Here is a 16,207-nt window from a genome sequence, read left to right as displayed (position 1 = left end):
TCATAATCAATCTAATCTTTTAATGCGCTTGTGTTGCAGTGGTGTACTTTGAGTGGTCATCAAGACTAGTAAAGCTCAATACAGAGCATTTACATTGGATGAATTACAAACAGAAAACCTATAGAAACTATGTCACATTGGATACAAGTTTTAAAAGGTTTCTTATACTAATTATTACAGTGACATTTATTTTTAAATTATGGATGTTTTAAAGTGTGTCTGGGGCTGTGTTGGCAAAAGACATAAACCAAAATATGATTCTGAAGGATTATATCTTTAGGCCGTTCATCTTTTAAATTATATTTTATCTGATATTTTTATTTATAGGAACAGAGCTCATTGATTGACTGATATAAATATCATGGTTATAGCCATGATATAACCATGACTCAGCTGGCGCTGTGTTGGCAAAAGACATAAACCAAAATATGATTCTGAAGGATTATATCTTTAGGCCGTTCATCTTTTAAATTATATTTTATTTGATATTTTTATTTATAGGAACAGAGCTCATTGATTGACTATTATAAATATCGTGGTTATAGCCATGATATAACCATGACTCAGCTTCAGAGTGACCAACAAATCACAGATATGGAGAGGGAGGAACTATCAGGAATCTTCTCGATGCTTATCCTGATAAACTGATAAAGGGACAATAAAAGAGTTTGCACGAAGAGAGGTTTTCCTCATCTTTTTGAAGCTTTTCCCTCTCAGGAACACTCTCTCTCTCTTCTCCACACCCTTCACTCGCACTTTTACAGTCGGTGACAGCAGACGGTTTTCAGGCCGAGGGAAGAGAAGAGGAGGAAACCCACAAACCCCCCTGGTGTGGAAGGCGTTCAGTTATCTGCTTACACCATGACGAAGAGATGTGCGCTCCTGATTCTGGCCGCCCTCGTTGGATCCTGTGCTCAGTTTACAGGTAAAGAACAGGCAATAACTTTACACATTTACAGTCATGATTACATATTGAGTGAGCTGAAGGACAAGTTGCAGACGGGGGATGTTTGGAGGGGTCAGAATTTGATTTATTGAGGTTTTCATCATACAAGGAATTTTCTTAATTTGGGGAGAAAGATAAAGCACAGCCAGTTTCCCTCTTTTGTTGTTGTGGTCATGTTCACATATTGTAAGTTATCCTGCACCATGAGTTAGACTACATGTTTACACATTAATCATTGCAGAAGCTGTATCTGAACTCATGCCTAACCCGCGCATTTCAGATTATGAGCTTTTTCTGGTATTTTATGACACAAGGGTAACACTTTACTTTAAAACCTTGATTTCAGCAATTATAAGCAGTATAGTACAATTTGATGCAAGATACTCTAAAGCAGCCATTCCCAAACTTCAGAAGGCCGTGGCCCAATTTGAAAACAGAACAAATTGTGCGCCCCACCCACACCTTTAATCACAACTATATGATATAACTTTCTGATTCCCCTTTGTCATTAGCAGCTTTCGTCTACTCCATCTTGCTCGACCCAGCACATCTCAAAGTTCTCCCTCACCTATGATTCCCCTCAAGTGTTAATGTGACGCAGCAAAAACAAAGACACCTGCTATATAGGTCAAATAAAATAAGAACAATCCGGAATTTAAATCTCATGTCTTTGTTTCATTACCTGTTATGATTACTTTTTTTGAATCAATCATAAATGTTTGGTGGTATTAAACGCTCACTTACAAATCTGAAAGTTTTGTATTTATTTTCTGATGACCTCTCACGGCCCACCTGCAGTGGCTTCACGGCCCACCAGGGGACCGCGGCCCACACTTTGGGAATGACTGCTCTAATGCAATCATTCATTGCATTTATCAATGTTCATTAATGCACATAATTTTTCAGCAATTATAACTTCTCATTTGAAAACATATATCATATTACAATGTGTGTTTTACTATATTATCATTAAATACCTGCTTATAAACTAGCCTCCACTTATGGGTGGATGAGTTATAGTTGTTGCCCAATAGGCTTATAATCAGTCACAATGGCATTATAATGAGTGACAAACAGTTCATTGTCTGCTATGTTTGTGAACGAAGGACCTTGGGCTGCAAATGGAAAAAGACTAAACCAAGTTTATTACACCACAGTTTATTACACAGGATGAGGATACGAGCAGTAAGTGACTGTAAAGTCAGGTTATTCTCCAGAAAGCAACTTTAACCTTGAAGCAAAAGTAAAGAAACGTGAACCCATGCATGGTTTAACAGAGAAAATGTTGTGTCTGTAATAAACTAAATCATTTTGTAAATTAAATCACTATTCTAAAATGTTTCCTATTTCACATCCAGATGCTGTTTACATTGTGGGAGAAAATGATCAGCCAACAGAAAAAACAGAGACGGTATGGTACTGGCCGTCATCATGTCTGACTGTTGTTTAAAACCCGTCATTTGCTTTTTACAGATAAATTGACAATAATAGTCTAAGAGTTTTCATATTTATGTCACAGGCAGAAAGTTACATGTCAGTACTTTGCTCACCAACACCTGGACCCTCGTCTCCACCCTCCTCAGGTTGGTGTTTTTCCTTTGATCGATTCCTGTCATGATCAGATCTCTTATCTGATCAATTCAAGTCAAATGACATTTAATTTTCAGTGTTGAATCATAACTTTGCTTTGATTCACTTGTTTTCAGTCGACGCTCTCAGACCTGCCGATATCTCAGCTGTTTACACCTTGGGGATGCCGCTGTCACACAGGTAAGACGCACAAATATTTACTTGGAAGAGCAGGTAGTGATGCTTTAAATCTATTTGCATCTAAAGATGTGTACATCTCCTTAATTAGGCTTGAAGCATCCAACCTGGTCAGCAGAATAACTGGTAAGTCCCACTGCGCTTTCTCACCACTGAGTATCTCCACAAATTGGAAAGACAAAAGTACATAATCATCTAAAATAACAAGCGGTCTCAACAAAGTATTTTACAATGTCTATTTACGATCACAAAGTGCACGGAAATCAACGTTAGTGTCCTGGTCATTGCTTTTGTTGTAGTTAAACACAATAATCTTTCTCTGTCACTCATTAACCGTTGAGTGGATTTGAACTAAAAGTCAAGAGCATGTTACAGGAAACTCCAGATACAGAGCACGCTCGGATGAACTAGCGAGGGAAAAATAATCTTGCATTTTAGTCGAGTTTATCGCTCAGGATAAGACCAGGGGCCATAAACCCCGGTGATGAAACGATGAAAGCATTTTACCTCACACTGTACATAATCCCCAGTCTGAACGTGCTGTGAGGGATGAAACATAATGTGGTTTGTCCTATTTACAATTGTGTCTGTGTGACTTTTATAGAGTTGCTCTCCATGTTTACCCCTGAAATGATCCCTCAGCGTGTGGCTCAGGCCTCATCGCAGCCCAGGTAATAGACACATCGCACACAGATGAACGGTCACACATTTTAATGCGGTTTGAAGCTTATTATATGAGAGTGTTTGTTTTGCAGGAGTTTGTTGAAGGAAGCTGAAGAACTGTCGAGGTCCCTGTCACATCAGGTGCACGTTCACCCTCTCAGAACCAAGTTTAATGTTTTTTAGACATTTCAGAGAATCCAGTTTACTCCCCAGAAATAGAATAAAACAACAAGAATACATGATACTTTGACTTGGATCAGATTCTGTATTTGGGAGGACAAGCGACACTAACAAGCAATCCTCTTAAGTCTCAGCTAGAAAACAAATAAGCATCTTGTTTCTTTATCACTTTTAAACAAATTAAAGTTAATGGCAACAGAAAACCATTTACATAGATAGAGTTTGCTCACTTTTGCTCTTTTCATGCATCTTATACGTTATTTAATGATAATATTTCCTTCATATTTTGTTGCAGGTCTCAGGCTGGAAGTTTGTTCTGGTGTTTGTCTCTGCAGATTCCTTGTGTGCCTGCTCGCCTCATGTAAGATTCCTTCTTTCATGCAAAATCATGTGATTCGACCTGATGCATTATAGTGAATGGATGTATAGATGGACGATAAGATTAATGCGACTGTTTTTTCTTGCCTCAGGTTGCTGCAGATGTCGAAGCTGTTGTTTGTGATGCGGAGGCAGCTCTGCTGACATTGCAAGAAAAGGTATGATAGCGTTTTGGTCACTAGAACTTTGCTTTGAATAAATAATAAAAGACAAAACTAACATGCTTGGTGCTTCTTTACAGCTGCATCATGCATTAATCCATGTCACAGTGTGGAGCGCGTTTCACCAGCAGGACAAGTGAGAGTTTTTTTAATCTTAATTTCTTTGGAACTAGCAGAAATAGCTTTTTATTTTTAAAATAAAAATAAATAATCTGTTAAGTTTTGTGATCTTGCTCTTTGTAAAAGATCGCTTTTTTTTTGTTGCAGTTGTGACTGTATGAGAGATGAAAGCATAAACCAACGCCTACAAAAAGCAGTTCTTCTAAAAACGCTGCAGGTAAAAGTCAACTGTTGCTTCCGGCTCATGTTCAAGTCTTTTATACATATATATATATATTTTTATAATATTTTATTATTTTTCTTGTTGTCTTTGATTGTTGTATTCTCTTGTTTTTTATTTGTTCTTTCAGTGAAACACTTTATAATGACAATTTGAAAGGTGCTATATAAAAAAATATATTATAGCAATTATGAATTATCGCCTTTTGTGTTTTCAGGATTCTCTAAGTGGTGTTTTGGAAAGTCCAAGGTGGCTCAGCAGTAGGTCAGACTTCTCTGTTGTGTTACACTCTGCCCCAGTCATCCTTGAACCCAGCTCAGACTCTGTAAGTAAAGAAAAAGATATTTCAGGAGTCTATGGTCATAACAATAATATAACTATATGGTAAACAAACCCTCCTTTGAGTGGCTAATGTGTAACGAGCACATGTCCTGTGTTTCTTTACAGGACAACCTGGGCTCTGACATAAACCAGCTTGCTGTTCAGCTTTGGACAGACATGGTAATCTATTAAAAACCAGTAACAAGTAACAAATGGAAAATTCAAACGTGCTGAATGACAAAGCAGAAAGTGGAAAATCTTCTGCGTTGATCTTTACTGTGTTCGGACACTGTCATCGACCCTGCGTCTGAGTCGTAAAATGAAACGATGTAACGATTACTACAGTTAGCACTTGTTGCTCTGACCTGAGATGAGATAATAGATGTAAAGATTAACCTGGTGGGATTATCTTCATGATTTCTTTCTCCGTCACTGTTCACTCTGCATTTTGAACACGTGCGTTGTGCAATCAGCACTATTACATTCTCTGTGGTAATTGGCTAAGCACGATGGCCCCACTTGAACCTAAAAATCGTAACCTATCGTCCCGTTTCCTCCTCCAGCTGCAGCCAAGGACAGGTCAGACAAAGGTCACGGACAACGGTGTCATCGCTATTCCATGCCCCACCCAGGTGAGGCCTGCCATTGCTAAACACAGTGTTTTCAGTCACCTGTTACTGTGGTTTGATGCAAAAATGACCTAATGACGTGTCCTAAATCCTTCAGAATTCAATCCAAGGTCCCAAACCACAAAACAGACTTCGAAATAAGATTTAAATACTATTGTCTCACTTCTTTTCCACTCTCGTCTCAGGAACGACCTTTCCTGAGGACACAGAACAATTCCCCCTCTGACAGAGAGACGACCCTTTACAACAAAGCCTCCTCAGTAGCAGACCCCAGAAGTCTAACAGCTCAACGGCAGGTCAGCAGCAGGAAGTCAAACTGTTCTCAGGGGATGGGGACAGTGATCCCCTGCACAGACCGCAGTCGATCTCCCACCACACCAACTTCAGGTAGAGAACATTTGTTATGCTCTTATTCTCTGTTCGACTGATGGATGTGTATGGAAAAACACTGTTACCTACTTGATTCTACTTCCTGTGCAGTGCATGAACTCAGACCTGCAGATATCAAGGTGGTGGCAGCGCTGGGCGATTCTTTGACAGTGAGTATTTTCATGCTCCTGCTATGTTTGCCAATTTATTTCTGCACCACTTTTGAAAAGCCGAACTTATCTCAATACAAATGTAGATTTAGATATAGATATAGATTTATATAAGGATGTAGATGGACACAATAGATATAGATAGATGGCATCAATCAGTCAGTAAAGTGTAACAGTAAGTGCAGTTCAAAGTGCAACACAATTGGCCAATGAGTCAAAAATAAGATAAAAGATGCATGAAGATTAAAAAAAATGTTGGCAGTGAAATTTATTCTCACAATAAAAAGATTAAAAAAAGTCGATAGATAGATAGATAAACAGACAGACAGACAGACAGACAGAAAGACAGACAGACAGATATATAGATAGATAGATAGATATATATAGATAGATAGATAGATAGATAGATAGATAGATAGATAGATAGATAGATAGATAGATAGATAGATAGATAGATAGATAGATAGATAGATAGATAGATAGATAGATAGATAGATAGATAGATAGATAGATAGATAGATAGATAGATAGATAGATAGATAGATAGATAGATAGATAGATAGATAGATGGATAGATGGATAGATGGATAGATGGATAGATAGATAGATAGATAGATAGATAGATAGATAGATAGATAGATAGATAGATAGATAGATAGATAGATAGATAGATAGATAGATAGATAGATAGATAGATAGATAGATAGATAGATAGATAGATAGATAGATAGATACATGGTCTCAGAATGTGCTGTCTCTCTGCAGGCAGGCAATGGTGTGGGAGCAAAGGTAGACAACCTCCTGTTAGTGATTAATGAGTACAGGGGACTGTCATGGAGGTAAGAGAATGGAAAGTTCACACGAGTCACATTTTTTAACAGTGTGGGAATTTATTTGGTGATTCTGTGATGTAATGAGCTGTTTCTGCATCTTTCAGCATCGGTGGGGATGAAAACATCACCACGGTAACCACGCTGCCAAGTACGTTCCACTTATTTTCTGGCATTTCATCAATTAAATGGAATAAAAAACTTGCATTAGACTTGTTTTATACAATCACGAGCCAACATTGAGCTTCTCTGTGGCTTTGCAGATATCCTGAAGGAGTTTAACCCCTCTCTGACCGGCTTCGCACAGGGAGTAGGTAAACAGGACAATCCCAAGGCCTTCCTCAACCAGGCTGTGGCGGGAGCCAAGACCGGGTCAGTCACTCTCCTTCGAATCCTGTGAAATCAAACCTGAGTAGAACTTATGATGAGCACATCAGAGGAATAAATACACACCTTTCTTTTCCTGTTCTCAGTGATATGATGCAACAGGTGCGCATCCTGGTGGACAAAATGAAAAACGATTCGGTAAGGCTGTGGTGAACGACAGATTGAACCTTCTGTAACCTTTGTTTCCCTTTATTATTTTCATAATTGCTTAATTCACCTTTATCTTTACAGCGCATTGATTTCCTCAACGACTGGAAAGTGATCACTATGTTTGTTGGAGCCAATGACTTATGTGACTTCTGCTCCAACAGCGTGAGTACTCATATATTTTATCAAGACTTTTGTCATACTTTAATATTTGGCTTTGTTCCCCTTATTTATTTATGATTGTTGAATCATATTTAATTTATAACAGAGGACAAAAATGTTGATTCACAATCTGTTGACATTTCAAACATTACCTTAATATTGATCATCTGAAATATTCAAAGCAATTTGTTTTGGGCTGCAAACATCGGCTTTTATCATTATTGATTAATCTGCAATTTGTACTCGTCGATTAAGTGTCATAATAATAGTGATGAATGGTCATTAAAATGTCCTGCAGCCATACTCATGCTCAAATTGCTCGTATTGATCTATATACTGTCGAAATCCATCCAAAAGCAGTAAATCCTGACATGAAAGAAGCTCAAACCAGCAACAGGAAATGCCACCTTACTCAAATGATTCATTCCTCATCACATTAGCTGCTGATGAACTGGGATTAAACGACTGACACTGTCTGTGTTTCTCTCCACAGGTTTTTTTCTCGCCCATGAACGTGGCCAACCGTATCCGCGAGGCTCTGGACATCCTGCACAGTGAAGTATGTGATTCCCTCATCTTACTCTCGCAGGAGCATTTCAGTGTCGTAAACCACAGACACACTATGAACTTTACGTTTCGTTTTTTAACCCAGGTGCCCCGTGCCATCGTTAACCTGGTGGAGATGTTAGCCATTGAGCCGCTGCGAGATCTGCACAGTGATAAGTCTCTGGGATGTCCCACCTGGTTTGCAGGGTTAGTGAGTTCTGTTTTTTTAAAGACACAGTTTGATCAAAAAAATAAATAAAAAAACATGACCACCTCATCACTTAAGAGTTTTGATTTTTTGTGTTTTAGTTTCATTTGTCCCTGTATACTGAAGCCTAAAGAAGGATCTCCTGAACTGCAGAAAGCCAACGACTTCAACAGGGAATATCAGGTACAAAACCATGACACATCAAAATCAACACATTTGTATGGTGACAACACAAATAGTTAATATTAAAGGTTTAAAGCCTGTGGAGTCTGTTCATCTGTGAAAATAGATAGACTCTGCACATTTTACTTGTTCCCCAACCTGGGACATCCTTTTCCGTTCTTTATCTTTGGTCTGTGTTTCCTTGCAGCGTGCCATGAGAGAACTGATTGACACTGGTCGCTACGACACACACAAAAACTTCACCGTGGTCCTGCAGCCCTTCATGAGAGAGATAGTACTTCCCACGTTAGAGGTAGACGCTGACAAACTTTAAACATTTATAGATTTGTGTTTTTATTCATTTTAGTATGTTTAAAAATGTCGTCCCTTCTCTTTTATTTAAAGGATGGCCGTCCTGATCGTTCTTACTTCTCCCCCGACTGTTTTCACCTGAGCCAGAAAGCTCACACTGTCATGGCTCAAGCTCTCTGGAACAACATGGTGTGACTAACTTCACCAGAAGAAATTTCTTACTTTGCATTTTGACTTTAATTTCTTCTCAGAATGATTCAAAAATAAATATCTGACTTTTTCAATTTCAAGTTAGAGCCAGTGGGGAACAAGACTTTCTCCCATAACTTTGAAACCTGCATCGATTTGAAGTGTCCCTCTGAGGTAACGTGGCTTTCAGCAACATTCAATGATTCACAAACAATACAATATGCGTATTTAATCGATTTTATGGATTCACATTCTTACATTTATTATTTCTTCATTAGACAAGCCCGTTCTTCAGGACCGCAGTCAACAGCAACCACACCTTCACAGGCCCTCCGACCACCCCTCCTCCTGTTAACGTAAGTCATAACTGTAAAGGAGTATCTGACCTTAGTCACACATTACATCAGTACAGCACCATGAGGAGAATAGAGCCTGTCTCATTCCACACATACTCCCTTCTCTCCAAGCAATACCCAAGGTCGGGTTACAGATAAAGGGGCCAACTAGCAGTTCATTGTAGTGTCATGGACTTTCATATCTAATTCAGATGCCCTAGACATAGAGGCATTTTATTACACCAGTGGCTATGTGATTTAGTTATGCATGCTTTAGGCTTAACTGTCCAATAGGATGCACACACCTACATGTAGCATAGAGAGTGACAGCAATTCTACCCTTACTTGGATGTGCTGTTGGACTGGGTGACGCAGGGTGAGGGAGATAAATTGGGATGTTGTGTGAGACTCGGAGGTGACAATTGCTCATGTTACTCTGTTGGTGTCGGAGTATTGTTTCACCTTCTGGTCTCTTTGATGCATCAAGTCTACATTAAAATCTTCTGCATAAGACATTAGCTGATTTCTCCTTTCACCAGCTTCCACAGAACTTCCATCACAATAATCATAGAGCTGGTACCAGGATGGCCGGCAATAGGTTACAACTGCAAATGCATAAAACACGTCTCTGTCATTCTTTAGAACTGGGGAAGTGACTTCTCCTGCGTCGACACGGCTCCGTCCAACTCTGTGCCCACTTCAGGTAAAGTCACATGGTGTCACTCAGCTGCCACAGGAAGTGAGTTGGATGCAGCGTGTGTGCTCACGTTGATGTTCTGTTAGTTCACAGGTTACGGCCGGCAGACATCAAGGTGGTGGCCGCTCTGGGCGACTCTCTATCGGTGAGCTCCCACTAGTTTTGTTCCCCAAGAGCTTTCAGTTGTTTTCCATTGTCTTCTTCACTTGATGACTGAACTTTCGCCAGCGATCCATCAGTCAATGCAGATATTTTTTAAGCATCTTGCTTTTGCTTTTATTACATCCAGACCGTCACATGCACAGTTCAATTAAAAATTCTCACTCCCACATATCGATCACTGCACCATCAGGCCCCTGCACACCTAACTGATCCACAGCCTTATTCATCCACTCGCTCTCTCAGTTCCAGTAATTTAAATGTAATACAGCTCCCACTCACCCTTCTAAAGTCTTGTTATGATAGAGTTTTGAGGCAGTAGCATCTAAGTGGTTGAATCACCTCCTACGCCCCCATAGACATGCTGAGAAATCATTAAGAAAACACTTTAACAGGCACCATGTGTACCATGTTAGTCTCTTATGCACTTTACCGTGTTTTCCTATGTTTCTGTTTTCTGTTTTTGCATTTTGTGTGCACTTATGCAATTCTGTTTTCAACTTTGTATCTGTTATGGCCCCGTAAAGCACCTTGTGACTCTTGTCTGTGAAAAGGTGCCCTATAGATAAACTTAACTGACATGTCTTTTATAGCTTTATTTGATGTCATCTCTATTTCGATTAGTGCCAACCAGTAATGTCACTAGGGACTCAAACCAAGAAATAGAATAGATTATTTTATGAAACTAGTACATAGATAAATAGACTAGTACAAACAATATTTTTTATATTTGTACACATTATTTCGGCACAAACAAACTTGTCATACATAACCAGTGGACATGGATAAATGCTGGATCAATTGCATCACCTTATTAATCACATAATTGTATTAGCAGAGAGCGCAATATCAAATGAATGAGTCAGAGAGAGAAACAGCAGGGAAATGAAGTCTGCATCTCTTTTGTAGACTGGGTTTGGAGCAAAGGCCAAGAGTCTGCTGCAGCTCCCAACCGAGTACAGAGGAGTTTCATGGAGGTGAGAGACTGTGCAACAACAAATTAATTTGCATTTCATCCTGCACATTTTTTATTCATTATTTGTTTTTCATTAACAAGCATCGGAGGAGACAAAACTCTGGAGACTGTCACAACATTACCCAGTAAGTCTTGAGCTCCCTTTGTTTCTATAGAACCTTTTATAAGTGTAATGCACAGTAGCACCACTAGATGACAGAGGTGGACTTTTTTTCTCCTCTTATTTTCAGATATTCTAAAGAAGTTCAATCCTCAAATCAAGGGAATGTCATTGGGACAAGGAAAAAGAAAGTCTGGTTTCAATGTGGCTGTATCAGGGGCCAAAATATCGTGAGTATATTGATTTGCTATCAGGTTCAAATTGTTCCCTCTCAAATGTTTTGTGCACTCATGTCTCTAATTCTCGACAGAGGAATCCCAGGGCAGGTCCGACGTCTGGTCGATATCCTGAAAAATGATTCTGTGAGTCCAACATGGTTCAACACACATGCACTGGTTTCACGTTTAAAGAAATGCACAAGAGAAACAAGTGAATAATCTTTGTTCCCTCTCTGTCTCTATGATTCTCTCTCCATCCATTTAATGCAAACAGTCAGTGGATTTCAACAATGACTGGAAGCTGGTGACCCTCTTCATCGGAGGCAATGACCTGTGTCAGTACTGCCACGACCGGGTGAGCTGCTTTAAGACGTCGTCGCAGGAAATGCAGGACAAGTGGTTAAACGTCCCCACGCTGTTCTGCTGATGGCCTGTGTGGAGCTGTCTCATGATATCACTCTCCAAAACCTAGCTCGAGCACCGGAGCGGAACAATGGAGCTGTTTCTTCTTTCTCTTTCTAATTGTTTTATCGTGTCAGAGTGAGATGAGAGCAGACGTGGTTTCTCCTCAATGAGCACATTCTGTCACTTCCCACAAAACAACCCCCCTCCTCCAGTGCAGGCCTCTGTCTGAATTGAACAAGCACACGGGGACACAGTGGCGGGCCTTGTTCTCTGAGAGGCATAAACAACACTGAAGTCCACCCAGACTCTCTTCATCCTGTCTCCCTCGCTCCTTCTCTCTATTTTCTCATCTCGCCTCCATTGCCTTTCTTTGCTCTCTCTTTCCATTACTGAAGGGGTTTTCTCTGTCTTTAATGTTTGGGCTTTGCAGCAGAATATCAAGGCAGAGCAACAAATTTAAGACTAAGAGCTCTGAGACTGTGATGGTGACAGCTCATAGGGTCAGTCACATGGATCTTGGTCTTGGATGCTCTATGCTTTGTGGTGTGGCACAAGATCCACACAATTTACTGTCACCCCACACAAGACACAGTAGAACAACATTACATTATGTCCAGCTCACAAATGTAATTACTGATGCTACAGTTTGTTAACTAGAGATAGATAGAGATAGAGATAATCCATCAAAAAAATAAAGAGTAGACATAAGGATATTGCATGCAACCGAATGAAAATACTCATAAGGGTTAAATAGATAAAGATAATAGATAATTGTAATATTGCGGTGAGTGAGGTGACAGTGCTGCACCGCCCCCACCATGCCTCCCTGCATATCACAGGCATGAGTTGGTTTATGTGTACATGTGTTCACTGTGATTTGATAACTATCCTTGTACGTTGTGTGTCTCCACCCTACAGGCCTCTCTGTCGCCTCAGCGCTACAGAGACCACATGATGACGAGCTTGGACATTTTGTACAAAGAGGTAAATGGGATTGTGCCATAAATACCACCAGAGATCCTGCATTTAAAAAGGCAGGGTTCACGTTCCATTGATGCCCATAAAGGATCAATTGAATTGAATTATTTTTAGTAAAAAGTTGTGTAAAAGTCGTATCTATCTTTCTTTTGTCCACAGGTTCCCAGGATGATAGTCAATGTCATGGAGATCTTGGAAATCAAAGGCCTGCGCAGAGTCCAAAGAGACACTCTTGGGTGCAACTGGATACAACCGTACGCTCGTCCATCCACTCATGACGAATCAATTGCACATTGAACCGAATGCTCTGTGTCTGAGGCAGATGTCTAAATATTTAGCTTAACTTGTCAAAACAGGAATATGTAATAATATGATGCTAAATGAAGGACTAGCTCATCCACAGTTATCATTACATAGAGTGGATTTCATCAGGCAGCAAGCAGTGATCATTAAGCTTTTTACTTTTCTAAATCAGCTCTTGATCTCCACCTCTCCTCCTCAGGTATGCATGCCCGTGCTTCGTGCAGGTAGAAGAGGTTTCTCTAGAGCTGGCTGAGGTCAAACGAATCAATCGGGAAATGCAGGTGAATTGACAAGGAAGATGAGGGCTGATTTTCTTCTCTCTAACACTCTGAAGAGACATGGTCGTTATGTTGCTTGTAGTAACAACAGTATTTGTGTTTTTCCTTTCAGATGGAGGCAGAAAAAGTGGCGTACGGAGGCCGCTATGAGGGCAGAGAGGACTTTGCTGTGGTTGTTCAGCCCTTTTTTCAAAACACTATCATTCCTTTGAATGCTGTAAGTTACTTGTCTCCTTCCCTATAGAAACGTATAGATTCTTTTTGGTTAAGGAGAATAAATAAGCCTTTTTCCTGCAAACACTGATGCTGTCTTTTTTCCTCTTCAGGACGGCAGACCTGATGACACCTACTTCTCTCAGGACTGTTTCCACTTCAGTGAACGGGGACATGCTGACATGGCTGTAAATCTGTGGAATAACATGGTGAGTGTGGCCGCACGGACAGTAAAGGGCTAATCGAGTTGGACAGAGGCAGGGAATTGGACGCACTTTGGTCACTATCTGAACTGAAACTTTCTTTTCTGTTTCACCCCTATAGTTGGAGCCAGTGGGAGAAAAACAGACGTACAACAAGTTCACAAATGACAGAAATAGCATTAATTGCCCCACTGAGGTAGGAAAGCAGCCGTTGTCCCACTTGTGACTGATTTGAAAGCACGTGGAGGGATCTGATTGACTTGTGTTTTTCAGGAGCATCCATACATCTTCACAAAGGGGAACAGCTTGACTCGTCCAGCTACCACATCCGACAGCTCCACAACGCTCAGCACGCCCCTGCCCCTCGTCCCTGACTGCTCGAACAGCGTGGCCGTTTGGCTCGCCGCCGTTCTTGCCGTTGTTGGCCTTCTGATTGGCTGTGTTGCAACCTGGCTCTTCTTCTACTGCAGAAACAAGGGAAACAAGAAGAGGATGGCGGAGCGTGCAGTGGGGTTGAACAGCACTGGGTTTTAAAGTGTCTAAAGAGGAGAAATGACAGAACGTCATTTACGATGAAAGTAGAAAGGACATTGTTTGTGGTGATAAGATAGGCCTGTCTGCTCTGTCCACACAAGTTAATTATTGTCTTTGAACCACAGCAAGCATTACTGGATGCAGAGGTGGAAAAATGGCAGTGAGGTGTGTTAGCATATCATGTGTTATAGTTTGTGGTTTCCTGTTTTATTTTGAAGTTCTGATCTCCTGATTGCTTGCCTGCCTTGATTTGTCAGTTCAGTTTTTATTGAAGTCAAGTCCTCAGTTCTGTCTTTGTTGAGTCGTCTGAACAGTTTGAGTTTGCCTGTTTGTTTCCTGCTGGGTCTGCCCCTTATTATATGTTTTCGATGAATAGTGTTTTTTTCTAATTGGACCTGCCTCCTGCCTCGCTCCTGCGTGTGGGTCCAGCTGCTCTCCACAACCGTGACATTAGCGTATTCTGTCCTTGTGAAGGATGGTAATGGTAAATGGACTTTATTTCCAGTATCACCAACCACTCAAGGCTCTTTACAAGTCACATTCCCCCATACACACACATTCATTCAGCGCTTCTACTATCACACAGGGCAAGCGTCATGGGCCATTTGGGGTTCAATATCTTGCACATTACAATACAGGAGCTGAGGATCAAACCACTGACCTTCTGGTTAGTGGACGACCCTCTCTACCTCCTGAGCAAAACTGCTTTCAGATTTATTCGCTGCCCCTTAACTTATTTCTGCTCTTGTACATATCAGTTTAATAAATTGAAAACGATTTTAAAGGTAGTTTTCAGATATATGTTGTGGAGTAAAACACAGAATAGTAACCTCTACACCTAAAATCTCAAGTATTTTAAGTAAATGTACAGATACGCAATGATACATTTGATAATATCTGAAATAAAGAATTTGTAATATTCAATTTAATAGTAATGAATCAATCCGGACCAGCGAGTCATGGACTGATGATGTCACCCGCCTGTCCAGCCAACCACCATCATCAAATCTTTAGTGGTGTTTATTTTAGATAGACATGAAATCCAGAATGTCCCCCCATCATAAACGACACAAAGCCCCCGCACATGAGTGACTTGGCTCGAAACACAGCACACATCAGCCTGCATTTATTAGCTTTATCAGGGATATAACCTGCTGATAAAACATAAAAGGGGTTGTTTTATGACCTCCATAAAGTGATGAAAGCCATTGTCTGCTTCTGTTAAACACAAAGTATTGGGCTGTACATTTACTCAAGTGTTGTACTTATGTAAAGTTTTGTAAAGTACTCTTCGTACTGTTTATCTTACTTTCCCTGTTCTGGTACAGATTAAACAAAAATGATTCCCAGCTACAAAATGTAATGTTCTTTTATATTTATGCATCATTAATGACAATTCAATCATATAATGTTGTCTACACTCATTGTCTACTTTATTCGGTACATCTGTACAATCTACTACACTATAATGCAGCCGTGCTAACTTTAATGACGCCTGGTGTTCAGGGTTTTATTTGACGCTGTCATAGAGGTGTTGATTCAGATATATGTGTTAGGATTAACTTTATATATATTGATGGTTTTGTCCTGGACTGAATTATGTTAACAGATGTTTCTTAAATCCAGGTGTGTGGCTTAAAATGTAGCATCATCTCTCAATGTAGTGTAGTTCATTGCAAAACCACCTTTAACTGCAATTCAAATAACAAGTACACTATTAAATTTACACATTTCTGACAATCTCAATAAAGTCATTATGTTCATTATGAGGTAATTTTGTCGAATATGGGGCAGAACAGTTTCAACAGATTGTACATGTGTGTGTTATAACTCGTATACACAGAGGAGGAGAATATATACTTTATATTCCTCACATGTTTTGCATGTTACTTATTAGGGCCCGAGCACAGACATCAAAGGTGTCTGGTTAGCCTTTGATGC

General features: G+C 40.1%; 1 pseudogene; it reads left to right on the top strand.

Moving 5' to 3' along the window:
* Positions 1–861: 861 nt before the first annotated feature.
* LOC133015709 (phospholipase B1, membrane-associated-like) lies at positions 862–15,610 on the top strand (annotated as a pseudogene).
* Positions 15,611–16,207: the final 597 nt, after the last annotated feature.

This window comes from Limanda limanda, chromosome 12 (genome assembly GCF_963576545.1).
Source record: "Limanda limanda chromosome 12, fLimLim1.1, whole genome shotgun sequence".
Taxonomy (NCBI): Eukaryota; Metazoa; Chordata; class Actinopteri; order Pleuronectiformes; family Pleuronectidae; genus Limanda; species Limanda limanda.
The sequence above is the reverse complement of the archived record's forward strand: the minus strand, read 5'-3'. Positions and strand labels throughout refer to the sequence as shown.